The sequence below is a fragment of the Chiloscyllium plagiosum genome, chromosome 34, assembly GCF_004010195.1.
Source record: "Chiloscyllium plagiosum isolate BGI_BamShark_2017 chromosome 34, ASM401019v2, whole genome shotgun sequence".
Classification (NCBI taxonomy): Eukaryota; Metazoa; Chordata; class Chondrichthyes; order Orectolobiformes; family Hemiscylliidae; genus Chiloscyllium; species Chiloscyllium plagiosum.
The window spans coordinates 35,690,487-35,704,569 of NC_057743.1; the positions used below are offsets into that span (position 1 = coordinate 35,690,487).

General features: G+C 38.6%; 1 protein-coding gene across 8 annotated transcripts in view; it reads right to left on the bottom strand.

Annotated features, from left to right (window-relative positions):
• Positions 1–14,083, bottom strand: part of rerea (arginine-glutamic acid dipeptide (RE) repeats a) — a 558,826-nt gene that overhangs the window by 439,921 nt on the left and 104,822 nt on the right. Inside the window, exon 1 of one of the 8 annotated variants that reach the window (XM_043676156.1) lies at positions 7,988–8,149. The exons of 6 other annotated variants lie outside the window; for them this stretch is intronic. The gene's annotated coding sequence lies outside the window, so the exon portion shown is untranslated. Of the gene's footprint in view, positions 1–7,587; positions 7,604–7,987; positions 8,150–14,083 lie in introns of those variants that run through there. One more of the 8 variants, XM_043676155.1, reaches the window with a different exon arrangement.

The window sequence follows — 14,083 nt, forward strand, 5'->3', positions numbered from 1 at the left end:
CTTCTATATTCCATTGAGTATGGACAAAGAGTCTACACCTCTATCCTTCCTATCAAACTGCATATTCTCACACTTCCCCGCATTGTATTTCATCTGCAACCACTCTGCCCACTCTCCTAGCCTGTCCAAGTCCTTCTGTAGTCTTCCTGCTTCCTCAACACTCTGTCCCTTCACCTATCTTTGTATAATCTGCAAATTTAGTAACAATGCCCTCAGTCCTTCGTCCAGATTGTAAATGTATAATCTGGATAGTTGTGGTCCAAGCATGAACCTCAGTGGAAGTCCACTAGTCACCAGCTGCCATCCTGACAAAGACCCCTTTACCCCTACTCTCTGCCATCTGCCAGTCAGCCAATCCTCTATCCATGCCAGTATGTTGTCCCAAACACCATGGGTTCTTATTTTGTTTACCACCTTGTTAAAAGCATTCTGGAAATCCAATCAGATCATGTTCACTGGTTCGCCTTTGTCTAACTTAAACATAACGTCCTCAAAGAACTCTAACAGATTTGTCAGGCTGACTTCCTCTTGATGATGCCATGCTTGCTCAGATATAATATACCATATATTTCCAAGTATTCTACAATCTCATCCTTAAAAATGGATTCTAACTCTTACCAACAACCAAAGTCACACTAACTGGCCGATAGTTTCCGGTCTTCAGCTTCCTTCCTTTCTTAAACAGAAGTGTTATATTAGCCAATATCTCTACAGTCTCCTCAGCGATCTCTTTCAGAACTCTGGGGTTTAGTCCATCCGGCCAGGTGATTTATCTGCCTTCAGACCTTCCAGCTTTCCAGCACCTTCTCCTTAATGATGGCCACTATACTTATCGTTGCATCCTGACTATCTTGAAGTTGGGTATTTTGCTGGTGTCTTCCACTAATGCAGAGTACCTATTCAATTCCTCCACCATTTCTTTCATCCCCCCCGTTACTACTTCTCCAACCTCACTTTCCAGACCCTGTGTGCACTCTCGCCTCTTACTTTCAGATATCCCAAAATAACTCTTGGAATATTCTTTTATAGTCATAGCTTGCTTACGCTCACATTTGATTTTCTGACATCGTATTGCTTTTTTTAAAATTATCCCCTACTGGTTTTTAAAGGCTTCCCACAAATCTTCACTACATTCTCTGCTTTTTCTTTTGCTTTTATGCTGTTCCTACTTTCCTTGTCCTCCTCTTATTGTGTTTCTTCTTCCTTGGAATGAATTTCTGCTGTGTTCCCAAATTACCCCCAGAAATGTCTGCCACTGCCAGTCCACCATTTTCCCTGCTTGGCTCCCCTTCCAATCAACTCTAGTCAGCTCCTCCCTCATGTCTTTGTAGTTACCTTTACTCATTTGTAACACTATTACATCTGATTGTGCATCTCCCTTTCAAACTGCACGGTGAATTCTATCAATCCTATTATGATCACTGACCACTTTGGGTTCCTTCACCATTAATTCCATAATCAAGTCTGTCTCATTACAAACCACCAAATCCAGAACTTCCTGTTCCCTACAGGTTCTACCACAAGCTCTCCAAAAAAAAAGACTCACATGCATTCCAAAAATTCCTTTGATTGAGATCTGATTTTCCCAATTCACCTGCACATCGAAGTTCCCCATGTTTAGTGTAATACCGCAAACCTTTTATTATTAACAGGTACCGATGGGAGGAGTGCGATAGTTGATTAAGATGTCCACATAAACAACATAAAAACACCTACTAAGCAATAGAAATGTAGTACATGAGTTGTACATTATTTCCAGTATAAAGCAAATAATAATGCAACTTTACAATAAATAAACGTACCAACAGGGAGCCTTCTCATTTGTACCCTCAACTGACTTTTCGGACATTGCAGAGATCACGAGAATACAGTAAACATCTAGTATACTCGGCAAGTCATTTTTTGCCAGTCCGTAGAGTATGCTGTTTTTTAAAAGATGCCGATTAAAACAATTTGCTATAGTACCTTTCTTACATGCCTTTCCTGTCTCCTGATTTATTTTCTTCCCCACATCCTAACTACTGCTAGGAGGCCTGTACGCAACTCTCATCAGGGTCTTTTCTCTTTTGCAGTTCAACTCTACCCATACAGATTCTACACCATCCGGCTTTATATCACTTCTTACTCGTGATTTAATTCCATTTCTTACTAACACAGCAACCTGCCCCCTCTGCCTATCTGCCTGTCGTTTCGATGGGATGTGTGTCCATGCATATTTTGTTCCCAGCTTTGGTCCCCTTGCAGCCACATCTCTGATACCCAAATCATTACAAAAATCAATTTCAATTTGCGCTCCAAACTCATTTATCTTGATTCGCATACTGCATGCATTTAAGTACAACACCCTCAATCCTGCATTCACTGTCCGCACATCGGCTGTGCCTAAAGTTAGATTTCTAAGCCTTTCCATACCCTCTATCCTATTGTGTACTCTGGAAGCTTTAATCTCTGCTGAGCCCTCCTCACCCTTAACTTTTTCCATGATTTACTATTTAATCTGAAGCATCCAAGGGGCAGGAGAATCGAAGTTTCGGGCAAAAGCCTTTCATTCCTGAAGGGCTTTTGTCCGAAACGGTCGATTCTCCTGCTTCTTGGTTGCTGCCTGACCTGTTTGTGCTTTTCCAGCAGATTATTCTTGACGCTAAATCTCCACCATCTGCAGTCTTCCCTTTCACCGATTTAATTTGAAGCCTAACCCATGGCTTTCATTATGCAATTCACCAGAACACTCAGGTGGAGCCTGTCCCATCAGAACACATCCATCCTTTCCCAGCACTGGTGCAAATTCCACCTGTCTTTCCCACAACAATCTTTGAGCCAGGCCTTTACCTCTAATCTTTTTGACCCAATGCCAATTTGCTCATAGCTCACATAGCAATCCAGATATTATTACCGTTTTAGTTCTGCTTTTTTAATTTAGCCCCTAGCTGTTCATATTCCCTCAGCAGAACCTCTTTCTACTTACATCATTAGTAGCTATGTGGACCACAAGAATAGGACTCCCACTCCCAACTCCTCTCAAGCCCAGATGCAATATCCTTAACCTGGGCACCAGGCAAACAACACAGCCTTTGGGACTCTCGATTGTGGCCAGAGAGAACAATATCAGTTCCCGTGTCTACACTATCCCCATTTGAAACTCTCTTTGAGGTCTCAAATGGTTCTCTATACCATGGTGCTATGAACAGTTTGCTCATCCTCTCTACAGTCCACATTCTCATCCACACATGGAGAAAGAATCTCAAACCTATTAGACCACCTCAAGGGCAAAGCTCCTTCAGCAGTACTTCCTGCATCTCTCTAACGACCTTGCACATAGACATAGCCACCTGTCCCTGACCACAACAGTTAATCTAAGGGGTGTAACTGCCTCCTGGAATACAGTATCCAGGTAACTCACTCCCTCCCTGATGTTTCACAGTGTTCAAAGCTCATAATCCAATTCTCAACAACACTGAGCCAGACTTCAAGCAACCTAGGCTTGCTACAAATGTAGTCACGATGAATCACAATGAGGAGGCACCAGCTCCCATATCATGCAGTTACAGCACATTGCCTGGACCAGCTTTTCCAATTTAATTACATAGTTCTTAATTTGATTTCTCTTAAAAGTGTATTCATCTTTTAGTTTGTAGCCTGTAAATATTTCCCCTATTTATCTTCAATCTGAGAGCAACCTGTAATAGATAGTCAAATTAGTAGCTATAACCCCTGATCCTGGGCTTCAATTTATCCTGTTAAAGAAGATCCTTCAGAAGCTAAGAGCTAGCAAAAAGCACCCCTTCCCCTCTACACCGAATTCCCACGCTGGCTTCTCCTGAAGTACATGTTCATTCAGCCTGTGTCTCACTCCTGACCATGCAAAGCTTACTCATTATATCCCCAGCCAAAAATATCTAGTCCATTTACTTTCAAACTATAGTAAATTAGAAGATTAAGTTTCATTGACTGAGCGCTACAAGGCAGTAATACATCATAGGACATCTTAAACCTGGGCAGGGAAGGATAAATGGCACATAGATATAGGTTCACAGGCAGGAAGGCCACACAGAGCTGCAGGGAACTTAGAGGAAGCCCTCAATGTGGTTTGCACCAAAAGGATATGTGAATAGAAATACTTTGCCAATCAGACAATCACTGTTAAAGAGCGCACAGGAATTTGTGATCGACCTTGTAAAGGGCTCCGCATAAAGCTTACAGCCTGTCCTTTCCAAGATGAAAGTGGTGGACAAATTCATTGCCAGACTTGCCAACACAGCATCGAAGACCCTATACCAAAGTTCCCACAAGTAATCCAATATTAAAATGCGATAGTGGAATATCAGACTGAATTCATGCAAGCTTCACCTTTTGCTGCATAAGTACAGGCTGCTGTGGTTCTCAGACATGCTTTCAGGATCTCACTGCAGTCTAACAGTTTGTCCTGAATGCATTGCTAAGATTGCTGATGAAGCTCTGTACACTAAAAACATATGCTCACAATTGCTTGTGTGAATAAAACAATGCCTGGAGCCTGCACCTGAAGTATGGATACACAAACAGGCATCATTTTAGTACAATATGATTTCTTGTTTTGCCTGGACAGGATTTGGAGACCAACTTGTTGAACATCTGCCATCTTCCACTCAACCTTAAACAGTGAATCCCAAAGGAGGCGTCTCTACCTCTAAATCCCACTCAGTCCAAGTCCAGAAGCTGATTATAGGGCCTTTGACTCACCTGAACCAGATCAACAACATAGTGGGTACCATTTGACCCATAAATGGAGTCCATTTACAAATGCCAGAGCCCATACACAATATGGAGCCACCAGCTCCCATATCATTGGAGTATGCACCACAGCTCTGGGTGCCAAGGCCCTTTCAAAACTTCCTGCAATTAGCCTAGAGACATGGCATACTTGACTGCAGTGTGTCACCTCACACCCCACAGAAGGTGAGATGATGCAGAGGCTATGCACTGACAGGACAGCCTAATGCACCAACTTTCCATCTTTGCAGTAAGTTATCCAGTGACAGTGGATTATGCAACTTCATTTGATATAACATCAAACTGTAGCAAAAATATCGGCACACAAAACTGCAGGGCTATGAAAATGAATTTAGTAGTCTGTAAGTCTTTGAAATCACTCAAACCCATTGCATTACACAGCACAGAGCAACTATCTTTTCACACCTACTAGCATGATTTGCATTAATGTAACAGTTAAGCAGAAGAATAAGTCATCAAGACTGTAATTGAGACCATGAGAATTTTCAGGCACTGTAATTTAAGTAACATTACATTTCATTTAGATAAAGACAGTAGTACTGCTGCTAAATGAAAACTAAGATATAGCAAATTACTTGCAAATTTAGCCCAATATCCTCATGGCCTAGCCTTCAAATGGATTTGTCTCAAATATAACCACAGAACTCTTGAACGCATCAAAAGATGTGTTTTTACTCTAGTGTTACATCCCTTCTTTGAATAATGTAATAGTTACAAAAGTAGTACAAAATAGGCACATTTTACATCTCTTCAATAATGAACTATTTCACACTTTAGCAAAGAATATGTGTCGCTTAATGGATTTTTAAGACAAATCAGCTGCAGTGAGCTGACACTGAACATTCAACTAAAACATTACCATTATTAATGAATACACCATACTGAATTTGCATATTTAGCCATCTATAATTTAGTACTGAAATTATAAACCATACCAAATAGAAAAGCTACCACCACTCAGGAATTATCCTTTGCAAAGCTCCAGACAAATACCAGCTTACTACTTTTTATTGCTAATGTGTACTATTCAGCGTAAACCACGAAATCTTGTTTGCACATACAAGATATAGGCTGGTTTTGATATTACCTACTGTATATTTAAATGGCCTGGGCTCAAGCCAATCTGTTACAAAACAGGATAGCTGCTGGATATCTGGAGAAAATAATGAGGTCCGCTGGAATACTGTGCATGCTAATGAGAATCAACACAATCACTACTGACAAGATAAATCATGCAGAAAATGCACATATTTCTCAGAAAAATAATAAACTTGATTTGAAGCATGATCAAGCATAAACTGGCAGCCAACAAGGATATTCTGTTAGGATAACTTATACACAAGAAAACATGCACTTTCAGTACCAAAAGCATAGAACAAATGTAACCTTTTTTTTGGATTTATTCAACTTACTCCTTCAAGTCCTACTGTTATGAAAGGCATTCCGTCTCTACATAGTTAGTTAGCATGTCACAAATTCTATTTCCTTCATATCACTTTCTCACAAGAGCCTTAACTTGTATTTAAAAACTTTTCTACCAGTAAACAATCTCAACCAATTAACTTCGCACAAACTGAGAATTTCAATTTGGATTATTTCATAAATAAATACAGAACTCAGAGTCAATAATGGAGTCAACTGGCTAACAAATATTAACAGTTTCCAAAAATTAATGAACATTTTCTTTACAGAAATAATGGATTCTTCAGGTACCAAAACATGAAATAATTTAGATAGGTTTTAAACTATTGCCAGAAGCTGGAATCTAAATTGGCAATTCCACTTTCCCAATAGGAATGCAAAAATGATCAAAAGTTCAGGACTTTCTTTAAATTGGCCATGGTCTAACAGAGTAAAATAGAACACAATCTGTGATTCAAGGATCGAGCTAACCAATATTAATGGTTTGCAGCCCTTGAACCTAATCGTCAGCAAATTTACAAACAAATATCTTGGTAAATAGCTGATTAAGACAGTAGAAATTAAATAAAGGGGGTGAGGGTGTGCATGGAGAGAGACAGGGGAAAGTGGGATGCAGTAGAGGGAAATAGGGGCCTGGAGAAAGCAGGAGGAAACTGGCATGTGGGGAATGAGAATGGGATGTCAGGGAGGGGATAGGTTTTGGAGATGAGAAAGTGTGGAGGAGCAAGTGGAAGAGAGAACGAAACAGGAAAAGAAATCTGTTAGCTTCCATCACTGAAAGCATGCACAGATGAATACTGAGCAAAGTATTATTCCGCTCTCAGCAACATCCATTTTACTATATGTATTAAATACAATGAATCAGTATCAGAGCAGCTATCTCTCTCAATAGGATGGAGGTGGAAAGCATAAACATAGAGCAATAATTCCTCCAATCGTATTTAAGAAGGAAACATGTAACCCTTCGTTTTAAACAAGTTGAAAAGCAAAGCATCACACATCAGGTAGTGTAAATATATTATGCAAATCTGAAGATGTAAAAATGTCAGTGCATGAATCCTGCACAAAATGTACATGATGGAAGAATACTGTTGAGTTATAGAACTATTTTGGATCATCTTCACTTAAATGTAGAAAACAGAGAATACTACAATTAAGATCGCATGCATTCCAAGATATCACAATCTCATCTCAGGGGCTCAAAGGTTATAAACCAAGGTTTAAAAAGACAGCCTGGATAGGGTGTGAAGTAGACAAAGATTGACTAGAATCAGCGAAGGATGGTCATTTTGAAGCAAAATGCTGCAGATGCTCAAAATAAAACAGAATATTTTAGAAATATTCAGCAATCCTGGCATGAAAGTTGGTACAGAGTTAATGCTTCATGTCAATCACCTTTCGTGAGATTCTTTTGAGCTGGGAGATCAATCACCTGGTATTGGCTGACAGAGGATCCTCCTCCCATGCTTCATTATACATTTAAATGTGGAAACATCTCATCAGCACCCCTCTCATCAAACGTGAAAATGAACCTGTTAAAAAGAGTTTGATTCCAGAAGAGATTGATTCTCCTCTGTTTGAACATTAATGTGACTCAAAGAAATAGGCAAAGAAAATTATTTATCATATGTACAGAGCTTTGAAAGAATTTAACTAACTTCTCTGATGCATGAATCTTTACGTGCAGCCTCAACTCCTGTACTTCTGCAGTGCTTTGAGGAAACAGAAATCAGTTATTATGAAAGTTTAATAATCTGCAGTTGAACTTGGTACAAATGCAGCCAACAGATACTACCTCTTAGCTTTACTCTTGCATCTTCATTCACTGACATTCTTGGCTTCCATGTTGCCTCTTTCATAGTTCTCTTCAACTGTGAATGTTCATTCCAAACAAATATCCAAATTTTTCACCAAGAATCTCCACCTTGAACATTTGTTAACTTCCTACTGAGTTTTCAGATTTTCTTCCAATAGATAGGTAGCTTCAAAACCTGTGCATTTGCCTGGAAAGGACACAAGAAAAAAAAAGCAGCCTAACAAACAATCACTTCATTATTAGCATCCAATCTTCTTTTCAACTGCTGCTTTTACACTAGAGTTAAGTTAATTTAACTACTTGACATTATGCAAAAGACTGCAAACCTTGAAAAATTGTTTTGACATGACCACCTCTAAAAAATGGTAACTTGTCTCAGAACTGCTTTTTGTCCCAAAAAAAGTTTGATAACTTTACCAAGTCTAGCCACTAGGATGACCACCTCAAGCATCCTGACCTTGCAAAGTTCATTTTAAGGATACTCTTCACTGCACAGGGCAATCTGAGGATCCAGGAGCACAGGCACAGATCTCGTGCCCAAATGCATAAACTGTTATTTCACAGTCAGTATGACAGCATATTTTTAAGAGACATGATCAGAATATAATCATTGCAACATAGCATGTAACCTGAGGACATTAAGGATCGTTAATGCATCACCCAAAGCACGAACTATTGGAAACATGCTGCTCTGTGTATCTTCAGAGCTGAATGTTTGCTCAGACACTAATGTTCCTGTGAACAGAGTTAACTGTAGTGAATGCCTATTGGATATTTCAATACCACAAGTATTCATTCCCAGTATGTGTTACAGAAGATAATCTTTGCCACATCAGGTACAACCTGCTGCTGGACGCAAACTCTCAATTCACAGCTCTATTTTGGCACTATTGCTACGTTCATCATTTCTCTGAAATTAGCTTTTTCTTCCAATGTTCTAAATCCTGTCCTTTCTTATCTTCATTGCGTTGCAGTCACACTTTTGTTAGTTTTCCCCTTAAATTAGTATTCTTGCAAATTGTCCTGTAGACTGCCAGATGAGCAGCTTTAACAAAATGTGTCCTTTTCCAGCAAGTCATTTATTTCTGCTGTAACTTACTGAGTCCCAGATCTTGAAGACTGCGGCACTCACATTTTTAACATTTGACATTTTAAAAGGCCATGTTTGCCAACAAATTATTCTGATTACCTTATCTTCTACCCTAACCTTTTCAGTCTTGATGTCCAGCAGTGTGGATCATTTGCCCTTAAGACAGGTTGCTCAATAAAATAAATGCTGTCCAGTTGCCTGTAATCTGCTCCCCAGAGCCGGTGAGGACAGCTGGCATGCTTAGCAAATCCAGATAATACTACAGTATATCTGCCAACTCACTATGATCAATGCCCAGGAGATCTACTAATTGCTTATAACAGAAATGGTTGGAAAAAAACAAGAGGTTCTCAAATTAATTCAAAATTACATACAAGTATTTTGCCGTTTTAAAAAAAATGTGCTTGACTGAAATACTTGCACATCAAAACTCTCACTGTAAGCCAAATCACAGAACTATTATTACTCACCTAGATGACTAAAAATCACACAAAAATTAACTTTGTACAAAAATTGAAACATATGATTGAACATTTCTGACACTAAAGCATATGTCTGCACCCTATAAACAGAAATAACGAAACCAAATGATTAATTTTCATTCTATGCAAAAATTCTAGTACAGATAAATGTACATTCAGATTTCACTCCTTGTGCTTGGGTGTAAAAGGCAGGGGACCAAGCAATATAAATTCATCCATTTCTAGCAGCAATTTAACTTGATTGGCACATTTGGCAATGAAATTGAAAATATTACAATTCAACCAATAATACACCAATAAAAACATAATTAAATTAAATGTAGAGTACCACTCTTATAATCCCTCCTGGGCTTTTGTGTGTGGACAAATTTAAGTGTCATTTAATATTCCTGACTGTTTGATTTCAAATTCCCAGACTTGTTTTTAGGCAGGATATACACCAAGTGGAGGAAACATTCACAATCTTTCCTGCCTTCCATCCTGTTACCTTTCACCTTTGTTCCATCACCCCTTTTCCTGCCATTATACGTGCCTGACACCTGCTTATACCTTGAATCTTTTCCAGATGCAAGGTCATTAAGCAGACTCACTGAGTATTTCCAGCACTTTTCTTGTGATGAACACTTCTTTTCATTTCTCTTAACCTTTGATTGTGGACTGAATAGGGAATGGACTGTGCTACAGGAAAGAAATTGCAGATTTTTTTTTGAAAGAAGCAAGCCATTGAAACTTTGTGCGGTGTTTACATTGCCACTTTAACGAAGCTTGAAGGAAGAGGTACAGACTCTTGTATCGAATACAATGTGAGCTTTGGCTGGCAGTAGGTTGCTGATTGGATTGTGAAATTGTGATCAGTTATGGATGCCAAAGGCCATTAGCCTGAAAACAACTATCTGACTAGTTCTTGGGTCGCTGAACAGCTTGTTGGTATGAATGATACCTGCAGAAGCCTTCAGGACTGTTGATAGGGCAAGTGGTGTGCTTCTCTCACCAGTAAATTTCTAAACTCTGAACAAAGTCAGTTTATTTTATTCCAACATTTGGTGTGAGCTGTTGCTTTTAACCAATAAGTTGGCGAGTCCATAAATCATTAACCTGCACTCTGTCTCATGTCAAGAAGTGATAGAACCTGAAGGAAAAGATCAGACAACAGAAAGATTTGGAAAAAAAGGAACATTCCATCGAGTCCCAATGACAAGTGCTATTAAACCGAGTCCCCAGTAATTTTTTGCCCTCAACTCAGAACAATTCCTTTTGTCTCTCTCTGTATGTGTGTAGAGAATTTTTAGGAGGTTAGAGTTTTAACTAGTAGAGGGTTATAGGTCAACAGTTTATTTCAGTTTGCTGTGGTTGTAATCTGTGGACTCCTAATAATTAGTTATGATTTGGAGATGCCAGTGTTAGATTGGGGTGTACAAAGTTAAAAATCACAACACCAGGTTATAGTCCAACAGGTTTAATTGGAAGCATACTAGCTTTCGGAGCGCTGCTCCTTCATCAGGTGGTCAACCACCTGATGAAGGAGCAGTGGTCAACCACCTGATGAAGGAACAGTGCTCCGAAAGCTAGTGTGCTTCCAATTAAGCCTGTTGGACTATAACCTAGTGTTGTGTGACTTTTAACTTAATAATTAGTTAACCTTGTCAGGTACAGAAACCTCATTTGTGTTTTCTGTTAACCTGGATTTATCAGACAAGAAAGAAATTTTAACTTTTGTGACAACTTAGTGTTTCCTGGGTGAGTATCCATTTGTTTATTGAACTCTGAAATTAATTTCTACCTTTTCCTCCAAGTTTTCCATACAGAGAAAGGATCTTGCACCAGGGAAATGTAAAAAGAATTGCTGGATCAAATTGTTGCCAACAGGTAGCAATTTCAAATAGTACACGATGAACATTTTGTCAGGGAAGGAGACTGCCAGGACTGAGTGCTAAACAGCATATGAGAGTGCGTGAATGAGTGGGAGGGTGTGTGCGTACACGTGCACATGTGGGAAGGCTGCAAACGGCGAGGGATGGTCAGCAAAGGGGTATGGCAACAGAGTCTGCAAAGGGATGGAGGGAGGCTGAAAAGATGAAGAAATAGAGGTTGCAAAGGAATAGAGCAATGTTAAACGTTTCAACAAAATACACAAATAACTCAGAACCAGGAAAACCCAAGACAATTCCTTGCAAATGCATCTATCTCAAAACTGCAGTAGTTCAGGAGATACTCTTTGGGGAAATAGATTGATTGCCACTTTAATGGACTCCACATCAATTGAATAATTCAATATTGTAAATTTTCATTTCATAAGAATTTGTATTTGCATGTTATAACATCTCACATAATGTAAATTTGAGATACAGCGACTGTGTTAGAGTCAAAAATGTAATTCTTTAGTTGTGACCGCACCAGTACACAGTCTGTCTAGAGTGATGACTTGTGCTGAAAAATAATTTGCTAAATTACGCTACAAAAAAAGAATTGACCCCATACCACACAACATGATTTAAAAAGGAAAATTCAGCTCGAGTAGTCGGCAACTCCAGTACAGCATCAATGAATCACACACAAAAGTATAATCCACAAAAGCACTTGAGCAAGAGATAAGATTTTACACAAAAGAAAGAATGGAAAAGAAAAAACAAAGTGTTTACCTAGAGGAGTATTTCGTGCCATTGGAATGTTTATATTTAATTTTCCATGCAGCATCAAAAATTTCACTGCAATGTCTCATCTGTCTTCCACCACAAAACAAAAAGCGTTGACAAATTGCAACATTTGTTGAGAAGTTTAAAATTATATCCAATGAAAAACAAACCATTTTCTAATTTGCGAGTGTGATACATTACATTATAAATCACAGATACGGGAGGGATTGCAGTCATCTAGCTCAAGAGAGAGAGAGAGAGAGTGTATAGAAGACAACTGTACACAAATTACGCAAATCTGCTCGAATAGAAACTATTAATTTATCAGAATTATCCACACCACTTTTTTTTTGGCCCTATTAAGTATAAAGTTTAAGCAGGAAAAGTTGTTGCAATATGCAAGATCTAAATATCTAAATAATAAAAGAAATCACAATAACAAAGTAAAGCAGAATTGTAGAAACTGAAATGTTCTAGCAGAGAACACGAAATGGAAAGACACAGAACAGTTGACCTGGATAGCCCAGCATTAAGGTAGTAACACAATCAAGGGAATCAAATAACTTTGAACTGTGAACAAGCTACTTGTTGTTAGCTGACCTCAAAGCAAAAGAAATAATAATTAGAGTTGTGAATTTGTGAAATAAACTACCAGTAACCACAATTAATATTTAATCGTTTATAAATCATTCAAGAGAGAGTAAGGAATCTCAATAAGAATTGTATGGATAATACAAACTACTTCCTGTTCATACTGATTGAAAGTCTAATTTGCTGACAGAAAATAAATTTCTTCAGACTTCAAAATTGCAATACCACAAATTCATCTTCCCACTTCTTGTACTAGGATTAATTAGAAAAAAAGTAACAAAAGAGAACTTTCTAAAAAATTTTCAAATTCAAAACTATCGGGCGTGCTGACTTTCCTATCAACAGAAAGTATGTGCTGAACTGAAAAAGTGAAAGATGGAAAATATATCTATGATGAGAAGATATACCCCAGGGAGCTGTTGGGAATGACATTAGTTATCAAAAGGAAAACCAGAACAACAATGAACACTGAAAATCAACAATAAGATACAACACTGGGCCTGACAGATGGATGAATCACTCTTGCTTGAACATGAATAGATTTATTGCTTTCCAATTCAGGCTTCAAAAATAATGCTGCAGTTGTTATCAAGTTACAGATTGTTCCACTTGGCTTGAAGATTTTCAAAATTAGTAACTGGACCACAAGACCATGTAGGAGGAGGCTAATCAGCCCATCAAGTCTAGTGGCCTGAATCAGAGGCTGAATGTTCCATATACCTGTATTGAGATTGGACTTTTAAGATTTGGACACTTTTCTTTCTTCACATCTGGACGTTTTTCTTTCCTTTTGGCTCTGTTTCTTATATTTCTGTTGCCTTTTTAATTCTGGTTTTTCTAAAAAAGATGCCACTGGAGAATGGCAACTTTGTATACTTTTCACTGGATTCCTGCATTCCTATAGGAGGAGAAAGTGAGGACTGCAGATGCTGGAGATCAGAGCTGAAAATGTGTTGCTGGAAAAGCACAGCAGGTCAGGCAGCATCCAAGTTCCTGAAGAAGGGCTCATGCCCAAAACGTCAATTCTCCTGCTCTTTGGATGCTGTCTGACCTGCACTTTTCCAGCAACACATTTTCAGTCCTGTATTCCTATACTTGAATGAGTGTGACAATAAGATCTAATTTTAATTATGGCTGATCTGATAATCCTCAACTACACTTTCTTGCCTTTTCCCCAAAACCCTAGATTCTTTTAACGCTTAAAAATTTGTCCATCTCAGTCTTGAAAATACTCAATGATCCAGCACTTACAACTCTCAGTGGTAAGGAATTCCACAGA